Source organism: Oryctolagus cuniculus, chromosome 9 (genome assembly GCF_051225735.1).
Source record: "Oryctolagus cuniculus isolate XC-2025 breed Fujian yellow rabbit chromosome 9, ASM5122573v1, whole genome shotgun sequence".
Taxonomy (NCBI): Eukaryota; Metazoa; Chordata; class Mammalia; order Lagomorpha; family Leporidae; genus Oryctolagus; species Oryctolagus cuniculus.
In genome coordinates this window covers 69522926-69533975 of record NC_142875.1, presented here as the reverse complement: position 1 = coordinate 69533975, position 11050 = coordinate 69522926, and positions in this window count along the sequence as shown.

Sequence of the window (11050 nt, the reverse complement as noted above, 5' to 3'; positions counted from 1 at the left end):
TGCCACAGCGCTGGTCCCCACTTTTAAATGCTACTGAAGCTCTCTATAGATGAGTAATGCAATTATCTCACTATGATGTGCATGTTCTGATAAATATTTAAAATGTTCAATGAAGGGAGAGGCCTTATGTAGCAGGCTGACACAGCTGACAACTGAGGTTCAAAAAGTTAACATGATTTTCCAGAAGCACATTTTTTTTTTCATTTAATGGAAGAGCTGAGAATTGATTCTAACTCCCAGTCCAGTGTTTTTCCATGACATGATGCTGCTATGTTTTGGATGAGAATCACTGAAACCACAACCATGGCTCACTAGGCTAATCCTCCGCCTGCGGCGCCGGCACCCCAGATTGTAGTCCCGGTCGGGGCGCCAGATTCTGTCCCGGTTGCTCCTCTTCCAGGCCAACTCTCTGCTGTGGCCCGGGAGTGCAGTGGAGGATGGCCCAAGTGTTTGGGCCTTGCACCCACATGGGAGACCAGGATCCGGAAGCACCCGGCTCCTGGCTTTAGATCGGCACAGTGCACCGGCCATAGCAGCCATTTGGGGGGTGAACCAACGGAAGGAAGACCTTTCTCTCTGTTTCTCTCTCTCTCACTGTCTAACTCTGCCTGTCAAAAAAAAAAAAAAAAGATATATACAGCAAAATGACAAACGGATAGAAGTTGGTACACAGCTTCATGGAGAACTATTAAATCCAGCAAAGTACCAGAATCTACTCAGAAAATGCCATTGGCTTTTTTGAGGATCTTATCTACAAAAATGGACCAAGAAGGATAGTTCAAGAAATTTTATTTTTAATAGTAACGCAATTCACAGCTTAAATGAAAACATCTGTTTTAATTTTCCTTACTGATTAGGATAGCTAGAGATTCTGAGACATCTAGCATAACTGTAATTTATTTGATATGCAAATAAAGTTCTTGGCATGAGTGTAAATCTTATATTTTCAATTGTGCTCCTTGCAGCTAATTATTTTTTATTTCCCCTCCTGGGTCCAAAAAAAAAAGCTGGAGGTATAGTTGTTCATTAAAATGCATCCTTCCCACAAAATGCCCACAGGCACAATTCCCCAAAAAACGCAGAAAAAAAACTAGGCCTTAATTAATTAGCACTCAGATCACTGGGATAACTGCCAGATATGCTTTTTTTTCCACCTTTCCCCAAAGATTCAAATCTAAACCCAAAGAAGAAAGGCCAAATGGTAGGGGGGAGGGGACCTCCATGGCTTAGCAGCAAGAGAAATCAATTTCTACTGCAGCTATGAAGCAGACCCATGTATTAAGCACCTGGTACTATGCTAAATTATATTCAAAGACTTCCAGAATCAGAGGAGAAATTTGGGGTTGTTCTCAATGGAATCAGACCCCAAAAACCATTCACACTTTGTGGTTCTCACCAAACATCTCATACACACACACACACACACACAAACACACACGTGGCAAAACCAAAACATCCATAGCTCTCGTCCTTCTCATTAATCAGGTAAATTTGATATAACAGGTTATTAGACACATTCCCCCTTGCTAATGAAAAGCTTGCCTTGGCTCCGTGTATCAAAATGAACTGGTGGGACTGGCTGCACTATTGAAAGGGGCCTGGTGTCACCTTCCTTTCACAGGGTACCCTGTCTTAGTCAGGTACCATGCACACAATCACTGACTGACGCAGGCTCCCAGAGTGTGGCTGTGTGTTCATTCATACCAGGCAACACGGCATTTCAGAAAATGAGGGCCTGACAGGCTCCTCCCCATCAGTTTTTCTTTCATCAGACCTAGATATAGTCATTAATCCTGTCTGAACTACAGAGAGACACCAGAGAGAACACAAGTAATGAAGCACACATATATGCCTTTTCACCTTCAAGTATCATAGTCTTGCCTCACAATACTCCTAAATTTGAGAAGCAGACATAATCCAGACTACACTTCCATTTATTTAAACAAGCAGATATCATGTCAATGCATAAAAAGAAACAACCTACAAATCAAATCACCTATTCTTTAACTTTTAAAATGAATAAATAAATAAGCTCACCAGCTCATGTTGCCAGATTTGTTTAGTATTTTCTGCAGCCTACCTTTATGATATGAGTGCAAATGAATAGCATTCAGAATGATAACATGATTATATCCAAATAGACAACTGTCAGGTTCTACTACTAAATTTTTATTATGCTCAGTCCCTATGTAATAAGTCATTGAGGTTCATGGTAGTAACTGATATTCTAAAATGCCTACTAAATACATCAAGTAGATTAAATTACATCTAATATAGTAATAACAATGTATCTCATTTTTTTCAGATTTTACAAAGTATAGAAATCAAGCTGGTTCTTCTTATCCTGGCTTCTGGAATGTTCTGACCATTGCCTTAGCACCACCTTCTTCCACTACATGTAGATATTTCTACCAATTGACACATTGAAGGGTGAGTGAGAAAAAGGAGAAAGGGAAGTCTTATGACTTCTGAAGTTGAAAAGAGAAATTAAGTGCCGAAAAGGAGAAAGAGGATGACAGTTTTGCTTAACTCAAGTATTGAGTAAATATTGTTGCTTAATTATTTTTTTAAAGAAACATCAATGGCTATTTTTAGCCATTTATTTCTCAATTTATAAGAGTGAGATTATAATGTAATCAAATTTGTTCCACATACAAAAATCACTTCGTCCCCCACACCTCACAAAATCCGGGCCCCTATATCATAGTTTTCATGATATGGCCTTATCCTGTGACCTTAAATAACAAAGCACCTAAATGAGAGGTTGAGCTAGGAAAAACACAAAGCTGGAAATTCATCATCCTTGGAAAAAATAAGTAAAATATATATTAAGGAAATGGGTAATTCGGGGAACCAGAGTTATAAAATAAATTCCCAGATGTTTGTGCTGCTGCCTAATGTTTTAAAAAAGAAACAGCTTTTCATTACTTCATGAATCCTCCCTCATTGTGAAGACAATTTCAAAGCCTCCAGCACTCAAGAGAAAGCAGGTTCTCAGAGTTGTCAGGGTCTCGTTGCATCTCGGGTACCATGAATGTTCCAGCAATGCACGAAAAGAGCTCAGACCTGTAAGCATGTCTGGTTTTGACCTCCCCAGCCCGGAGTCTATGTTAATGTATTTTGGATTAAGATGGATATATGAAGCTCAGATATTATGTCATTTCACATTTCTCTACTCAATATTTCAAAACAATGAAAACAGTCATGTTAACATTAACAACACAGAGAGGACAGCCACAAATCCCCATGCCTTCCCCCTGGCCACTACATACCTTCAACAGGAAGCTTTAACTACTTCTGGCAGTGCCAATGAATGTGGTTAAAAATCAAGCAGAAAATGGCTGAATGTGCACGCTCAGCTACACTGTCTAAAACTGAAAGAAAAAAAAAAGCTCAAACAATTTTCACCCAATTTGGCTTGCTTTTCTTGCCTGCAAACTGCAATACTGCCAAGCTACAAGTTAAAGATTCTGACAATTTTGTGAGTGAAGGAAAAAAAGAAAGTCAGCATACTTCCCTTAAATGGGTATTGTGTATGTGTGTATAAGTGTGTGTATTTACACTTGATTAATTCAACAACATATGGGATACTTGTTAAAAATTTCCAGACACATACACACACACTCACACTTTGTGTTAGATCATGAAAAGAAAATGTCAAACCCAAGTTGAACTCAGTAGAACTATAGCTATAAATGCTAATATCCATAGTCATTCATACAACACTTCTCATTATCGTGCAATTTAGGCAGAAACTACATACCACCCTTCTAGATCTTGATTCTAACATGACTCATGTCACAAATGTGGTCAAGTGACTAGTTTCAGCCTCCATAAAACTAAATCTAACTTGTAGAAAAGGTCCCCAGAGCTAATTAACAAAGACAGCCTCCATTTGGAAGTGGTGTAGGTCATGGTGTTAGAGGTTCAGGATAATGTCTCATTTAGGCCGCAGGATAAGGCTCTGAACCCAAGAAGGAAATATTACAACAGCAGTCACCAAGCCTTACTCAGACTTTGCTTTTAAAGAAAAGCAAATTACTGAGATAAATTTTTAAATATATATTCTGGAAAACAGCTACCCGAGGCCTTTAATAGTCTCTTTGTTCCCAAAGCTAAAAAAGTGGTGTGCTTAGTGTCAAATAACTAATACTGATCATAAATAGCCAGAATGCATTGCTGATAAAAAGGGAAGCTTTGGAGTGAGGAACAAGGTTGTAAACCCATTGCCTATTGGTATCCACCTTGATAGATCATTTCAGAGAGTAATATGGCCATATGTGCCAAAAGCCTTAAAAAGTACACATGCCATAAGTACTGATCAGACACACACTCAAAGACTAATGGATACCTAATGTAGCACTATGCATAAGAAAAAAAAAGGAATCAATGTATTCAATAATAAGCAATTTATTAGACAAAATATGGTATAATCTTCCAGAGCTTAAAATACAGAAATTTAAAAAATCACCTTACAGAACAAATGCAACAACATAGGAAATATTCATGTATGTATCATTTGTGCTAAAAGTAAGTTAAAATACATTGGTATGCTATATACATTTATACCACATTATTAAGATATTAAGATATGAATGGGGGGCCACTGCCTGCAATGCCAGCATCCAATATGGGTGCCAGTTCAAGTTCTAGCTGTTCCACAACTGATCCAACTCCCTGCTAATGAGCCTGGGAAAGCAGCAGAAGATGGCAAGTTATTAGGCCCCTGCCACACCTGGGAGACCTGGATGGAGTTCCAGATTCCTGGCTTCCACCTGGACCAGCCCGGACCATGTGGCCATTTGGGGAGTGAACCAGCAAATGGAAGATATATATCTCTCCCCCACACACACACACACACTCTCCTCCTCTTTCTCTGTAACTCTTGCAAATAAATAATTTTTTAAAAATGATAGGAATGGAATGATAGACACCAATAACAGCATTATCTCTGGGTAATGACAGGAAAAGTAAATTTTATCCCTTCTTTGTGCCTTCCTGTATTTATCAAATTTTCTACAATGAAAACATACTACTCTTATAATCAGGTATACAATGCATTTTATTTTTAAAATTAGCCCTGTGTGAATCTCACAAGAAAATGGTTTCCTTTCTTCCTTTTTGTTCTATTCTATCACTTGTAACCCAAAATACAGGCTGAATTGCACCAGCTTTCCTGACTTCACCTGAGTTCTTTTCCTAATTAAGTAAATGGAAGCAGTGCTACAGGAAATTTTGTTGTAAGAGCCAAATGCCTTATAAATTCATATTCAAGAAAGACAAGTAAGACCATGAGTGGGAGTGGCCAGAAGAATTTACTGATGAGCATGAACCATTAAGTGAATTTTTGACCTTGGTCTTCACTGGCAAAAAGTGTTATCAAGCTTTCTATTCCTCATTTTGAAGCAGAAATTATGGCATTTCACTCAATCAAATATTTACTGTATACCCTCTTACATGGCTACAAGGAAGGCAAGTCTGGTCCTTGGCATCACACCCCCACAGTCGGTGGCTGTCTTGCTGTTGTTTAGGACACTTACTTCTTCAACCATCCTCTTCTTCAGCCGCAGCAGTTCTCTTTCATCCATGGACTGTTAAAATTTCATTGGAGGGGTCGATGTTGTGGTGCAGAGTGCTGCTTTGAGTCTCAACCACTTGGCTTCCAACCTTGCTCCCCGCTAATGGACCTGGGAAGGCAGAAAAGGATGGCCCAAGTACTAGTGCCTCTGCTGCCCATGTGGGAGAGCAGGATGGAGTTCTTCGTATAGTCACATCCTTGCCAACCCGGTCAGGGCTGCTGGGGTTATTTTCCTTTCGGCCACCTGACTAATAAACTAGTCTGGCTCTTTTTGCCACATGCCGCCTCACTTGAACAACTGGGGAACTTCTTCAAAATGCAAAGTCCAGGCCCCACCTTCAGAAAATTCTACTTCTTAAGGAGTGAAGTGGGTTTGGTCTTTTTAACAAGCTACCTGGTGTCTTCCAAGCTTGAGACAAAGGAGACAAAGCTTTAGGAGACAAAGTTTCTACCCTGATCTGCAGTGGCTCATAATGTTATTAGATCTGCAGGAAACTCAGGTATCTGTTACAGTGCATTTTTGTACTCCACCCTCTATTTCTCTTTTACCCACTAAACCTGGAGCCCCTTTTTGGATAAGTAACTTGCCCTAATCTCTATATTCACTGGCTTAGGGTAATTCTACTCTGTCCAATAAATGCTAGTGCTAAACTTATTAATAAAATACAGGGCAATAATAACAATTCATCAAAATCTGATTCCACTGGATTAGATTTCTTTTCTCATCAATAGACTGCTGTAATAAACCCATTATTAGGGTTCCCATGCTTTCCCTCCTGTACGATTAAATTAAGCTAAACAAAAGCAGCTATTTTTATAGTGCTTTTGGGTTTTAAGTGTGCTCCAGGAGGTGAACAAAGTATGAATAGCTATCTAAACTGTTTTAGTTTATAAAACAGGCCAAGGAAGGATAAACTGACAAACAAGTAATCATAATTTTTACTGTTTTCATGGTCAACGATGCAGTAAGCACAGTGAAAAGAACAGTCTTATCACTGGGTTGGAGTTGCAGCTCTGCCACTTAGTAGCTATGTGATCTAGAACAAGCTAGTTAATGTTCCTGAACCTCACTTCTGTAACTGTATGCAGGCATAGACTGCAGGCTTGTCTGACGGATGAAATGAGTCTAGGTGAGGGTTTGGCACTCGGCAGGAGTTGAGCAAGCCTTGTTTCCCTTCCTTCCTGACATACTTTCCCTTGCAGCAAGGGCTCCGTTTGTCTTGATCAATGTGATATCCTCAGCACTCAGCAGAGTCCCTGACAGGCAGTACAGGCTTAACAGATTTTTACTGAACTGATTGATAACTAATGCAATCCTAGGATTTAAAAAAAAAAAAAAAAACTTTTCCTTTTACCTATGAAATTTTATCCATTTATAAAAGTATATTACCATAATCTCTCACTCAATCATAAACCTTAGATGGTCTATGTGCTAATTAGTCACAACCCAGGGAAAATGACTTGGAAACTACAAGTTAGAAAATCGGGGGGGGGGGGGGGGGCGACGCCTCAGCTAAATAGGCTAATCCTCCGCCTGTGGCTCCAGCACACCAGGTTCTAGTCCCGGTCGGAGCGCCAGATTCTGTCCCGGTCGCTCCTCTTCCAGTCCAGCTCTCTGCTGTGGCCCAGGAGTGCAGTGGAGGATGGCCCAAGTCCTTGGGCCCTGCACCCGCATGGGAGACCAGGAGAAGCTCCTGGCTTCGGATCAGCGCGGTGCAGCGCAGGCCGCAACGGCCGCTGGGGGGTGAACCAACAGAAAAGGAAGACCTTTCTCTCTCTCTCTCTCTCTCTCTCTCTCTCTCACTGTCCACTCTGCCTGTCAAATAAATAAATAAATAAATAAATAAAATTAAGGGGGAATTTCCTTTTCTGTGTGAAAGTAGGCACACATGTTTCTCTGTACAATATAGCAAAACTAAAGAGATAATAAGCTATCTCTTTTTTCTGAATTTTTTCTGGCAAACAATGGTAAATACAAATCAATTGTCTAGTGTAAACTCAATTTTTATAAAACATTCCTGGTGAGGCCACATGTACATGTGGCATAGCAGGTAAAACCACCATCTGCAGCGCCAGCATCCCATGAGGGCACTGGCTAGAGTTCCAGCTGCTCCCTGGCCCAGCCGCGACCATTGTGGCCATCTGGGGAGTGAACCAGCAGATGGACGATCTCTCTCTGTCTTCCCCTCTCTGTAGTTCTACTTTTCTAATACATAAATAAATCTTTTTTTAAAATTCCTGGTGATCTTAATTTTTATATTGATAATCCTAACATATAATGGTTGGGGTACTATGAATTCATTCAATTCTATTTTTCCCAGAGTATAAATTTTTCAAATGTGAGTTCTTTGAATGAGATTTTCCTTTTAAAGATCATCATCCTGTGGTTTGGGAAGGGACTCCGTGAGGAAAGTGGGGTGGGGGGAATAGCACTGAAGTCAGCCAGCTCTGCTACTTAGCCCCAAGTACCCATGTTCTCCCAGACTGCCCTATTCTCTAATCTAGGAATAGAAACAAAAGCACCTCCTTCTTGGAGTAATGGTGAGGTTTAAGAGACAATGGATATGAAGTGCCTAGGAAACAGCACGCACTCAGTGAACCGTTGCTTCCTCTTGTCCCTAACAATAATGCTACAAAGGGATTCAGGAGCTCCAGTTAAAGGTACTATATCTAAATAGTTTCATAATCAATCACTATGATATCAAACTAACTCTCTTTCAGTCTAGTGAGTTATAAGACCTTTCTTTCATCTCTCCAGCAGGGAATTTCCAGTTTAAGCAGTCCTGAGCCCCCCAAAATTATGAAGGCTTCAACTTTTCCAGACAGGATCCTGAATATTATATGGATAAGGGCTGTGTCAATCCATGGAAGACAATCCTTTCCCATGGATGTTCTCCCAGACTGCCCTGTAGGACCTCCCTCCAAGCTACTCTGAACTAAACACCCCACTTCCACAACCTGGCTTTCCGGGACCTCTGTCAGAGGTCTTTTTGCTGTCCCCTGTCTTCTGCATTCCAGGAATGGTGGGTGCCTAGTATTTATTTCTCTGTATCTTCTGCTAAACTCGGAGAGGACAGGAAGGTGTCTTGCTCACTACCTAAGATTTAATCTCAAATACAAATTCTCTAACTACAATATTTTCACATTTTCTGCTAGCCAGTCTCTTGAAATCAGGTTTTAGCTGAGTGTGTGTTGTAAGTCAGAAGTATTGTTTGTATAGAAAGTACAAGGGAGCTGACACTGCTGGCATCCTATATGGGCATGGGTTCGAGTCCCAGCTGCTCCACTTGCCATCCAGCTCTCTGCTATGGCCTGGGAAAGCAGTGGAGGATGGCCCAAGTGCCTGGGCTCCTGATCTAACCAGGAAGACCTGGAAGAAGCTCCTGGTTTCTGGCTTTGGATTGGCCCAGCTCCAGTTGTAGGCTATTTGGGGAGTGAACCAGTGGTTGGAAAGCCTTGCTTTCTCTCTCCCTTTTTCTCTGCCTCCCTCTCTCTTTCTCTATAACTCTGCCTTTCAAATAAAATAATAAATAAACAAATAAAAATTGAAAGTACAAGGATAGATGTGGGTCCTGACAAGGAAACACCAGCTTCCTTCATAAGATAAAAGTGACTCTGTCAATCTTCACACACCAGAAGGGAAACCTAGAGGCCAAGAGATCCAGCGCAGCACCACAGCCCGCTGAGCTTCTGTCATGGTCCTCACTGGGAAGGCCAGGGTGCGCTGCTCACCCTCGACACCTGTCTTGGGCCCTGGCCTTTCTCCTCAGCGACCCTCCGCCCTCCATGTTCCACGGAAATGGAAATGTTTGTTTTTCCCCCTCCCTGCAGAAATACACTGGAGTATAAGTTGTTCGAGGAGAAGCACCGTTTTTGTTCACTGTCCCATTCCTATGCGTGATATACAATAGCCTCTCAATAAGTGTCTGTCAGCTGAATGACTTCCTTTTGGCAAGACTATCAAAAACACTTCACTACAGAGTAAACAGAAAGCAAATGGAAAAGAAGCTCAAAATACAAGTTCAGCCAGGAAAACACAGATTTCCGATCCTTGCTTGATCTCAGGGAGTTCTGGCTTTGTGCCATCTTACCTTAAGACAGCCAGAGCCATCCTGCCTTCTCAGCCCAGGCAACACAACTCCCCAGCCTTTTCCACCGGGAGGGAGCCATCCTGAATCCCTCCAGCCCACCCCATCACACACTTAGGCCGAGGGCCTATCTCCTATTCCTGTTCGTGCCTCTCTGCAGGCCCAGATAGGCCTCTGTAGCCCAGAGAGGCCTCTCCTCTGACACTCTGCCTGCCTCCAAGACCATGTCCCCAGTACAGCACCTCTCCTGGCAGGCACGGAGTGTAGGGGATACACAACGCCCCAAGAATGAAGCACATCCATGAGCAGGGAGGTGAACATCCTTGGATGGGATGAATCCTTCACAGGCCTCTAATCACCTCCTGTCTGGTTGTGGCCCACTCACTTCATGGAGAGAAGACAGACCAAATTCACTTCTGATAAAAGTACTTACAGGAGCCTAAGAAGGCCCGGGGCCTTGAGTTAGCTGATGGCAGATTTGGGAAACCTGGTAATTCTTCTGGGTCAAAGAACCCTGAGTCGGAACTAACTCCTGCCCAGGGGCTCCGGGGGCCTGAAAATACCCGCTGGGAGCTCTGCACACGGAGGTCGGTGCCTGAGGCTTCCCTGCCCTGTTTTGCCGCCCTCCCGGAGGAGGCTCTCTCAGAGGGGTAGGCCGCCCGACTGGGGACCTGGGTGTCCTGCACCCGGAGGGCCGAAATCCCTCCACGACCTTGGCTGGGAGCGAGCCACACGGCTTCTGAGACCCACACCCCGAGTGCTAGCGACGACTGGGTGAGACCTGCCAGATCTCTGCAAGAACAGAGGTCCCTCCCGTAGCCGACCCCTTCGCAGACTTGCCTGCGCTACGAAGCTCCAGAAGCGGTTTCCCCTGCGCGCCCCCTCGCTCCTGGCCGAGCTGCCCAAACACCTCCGGCTTTGTGCTGCGCAGGAGCGCTTGTGGGCTCCGCTGGGCCGTCACTCCTCCGTGCCCCTGGATCGGCCGCGATATCGTCCCCGCTGCCGGATGCCGCCGGGTTCCAGGCCCGGCGGGCACTCCAAGTGGTCCTAAGCACCGCGACCTGCCGGACCCCTCGAGATCCAGATGTGAGCGCGCTTGGAGTTACTCCCGGGCTGCAGGAGTGGGGGAGAGGCAGGCGGCTCCCTTCAAGTCTCAGTTTGCAAAGATAACATGCCCTGGTCGCACCCATAGCAGGACCCCATGGAAAGCGAGCGACGGTTCCACAGGCCCTCAGGCGTGGCGTCCAGTTTGCGCAAAGCACAGGAACCCACCATTTCTGCGCTCGGAGGGGAACTTGGCGGGGCGCAGCCTTGGACCGGACTTGGCATTTTGTTTTTTCCAGTTCTGACCGGGATGAGCGGCTCTGAACTCACTGTGACCTCG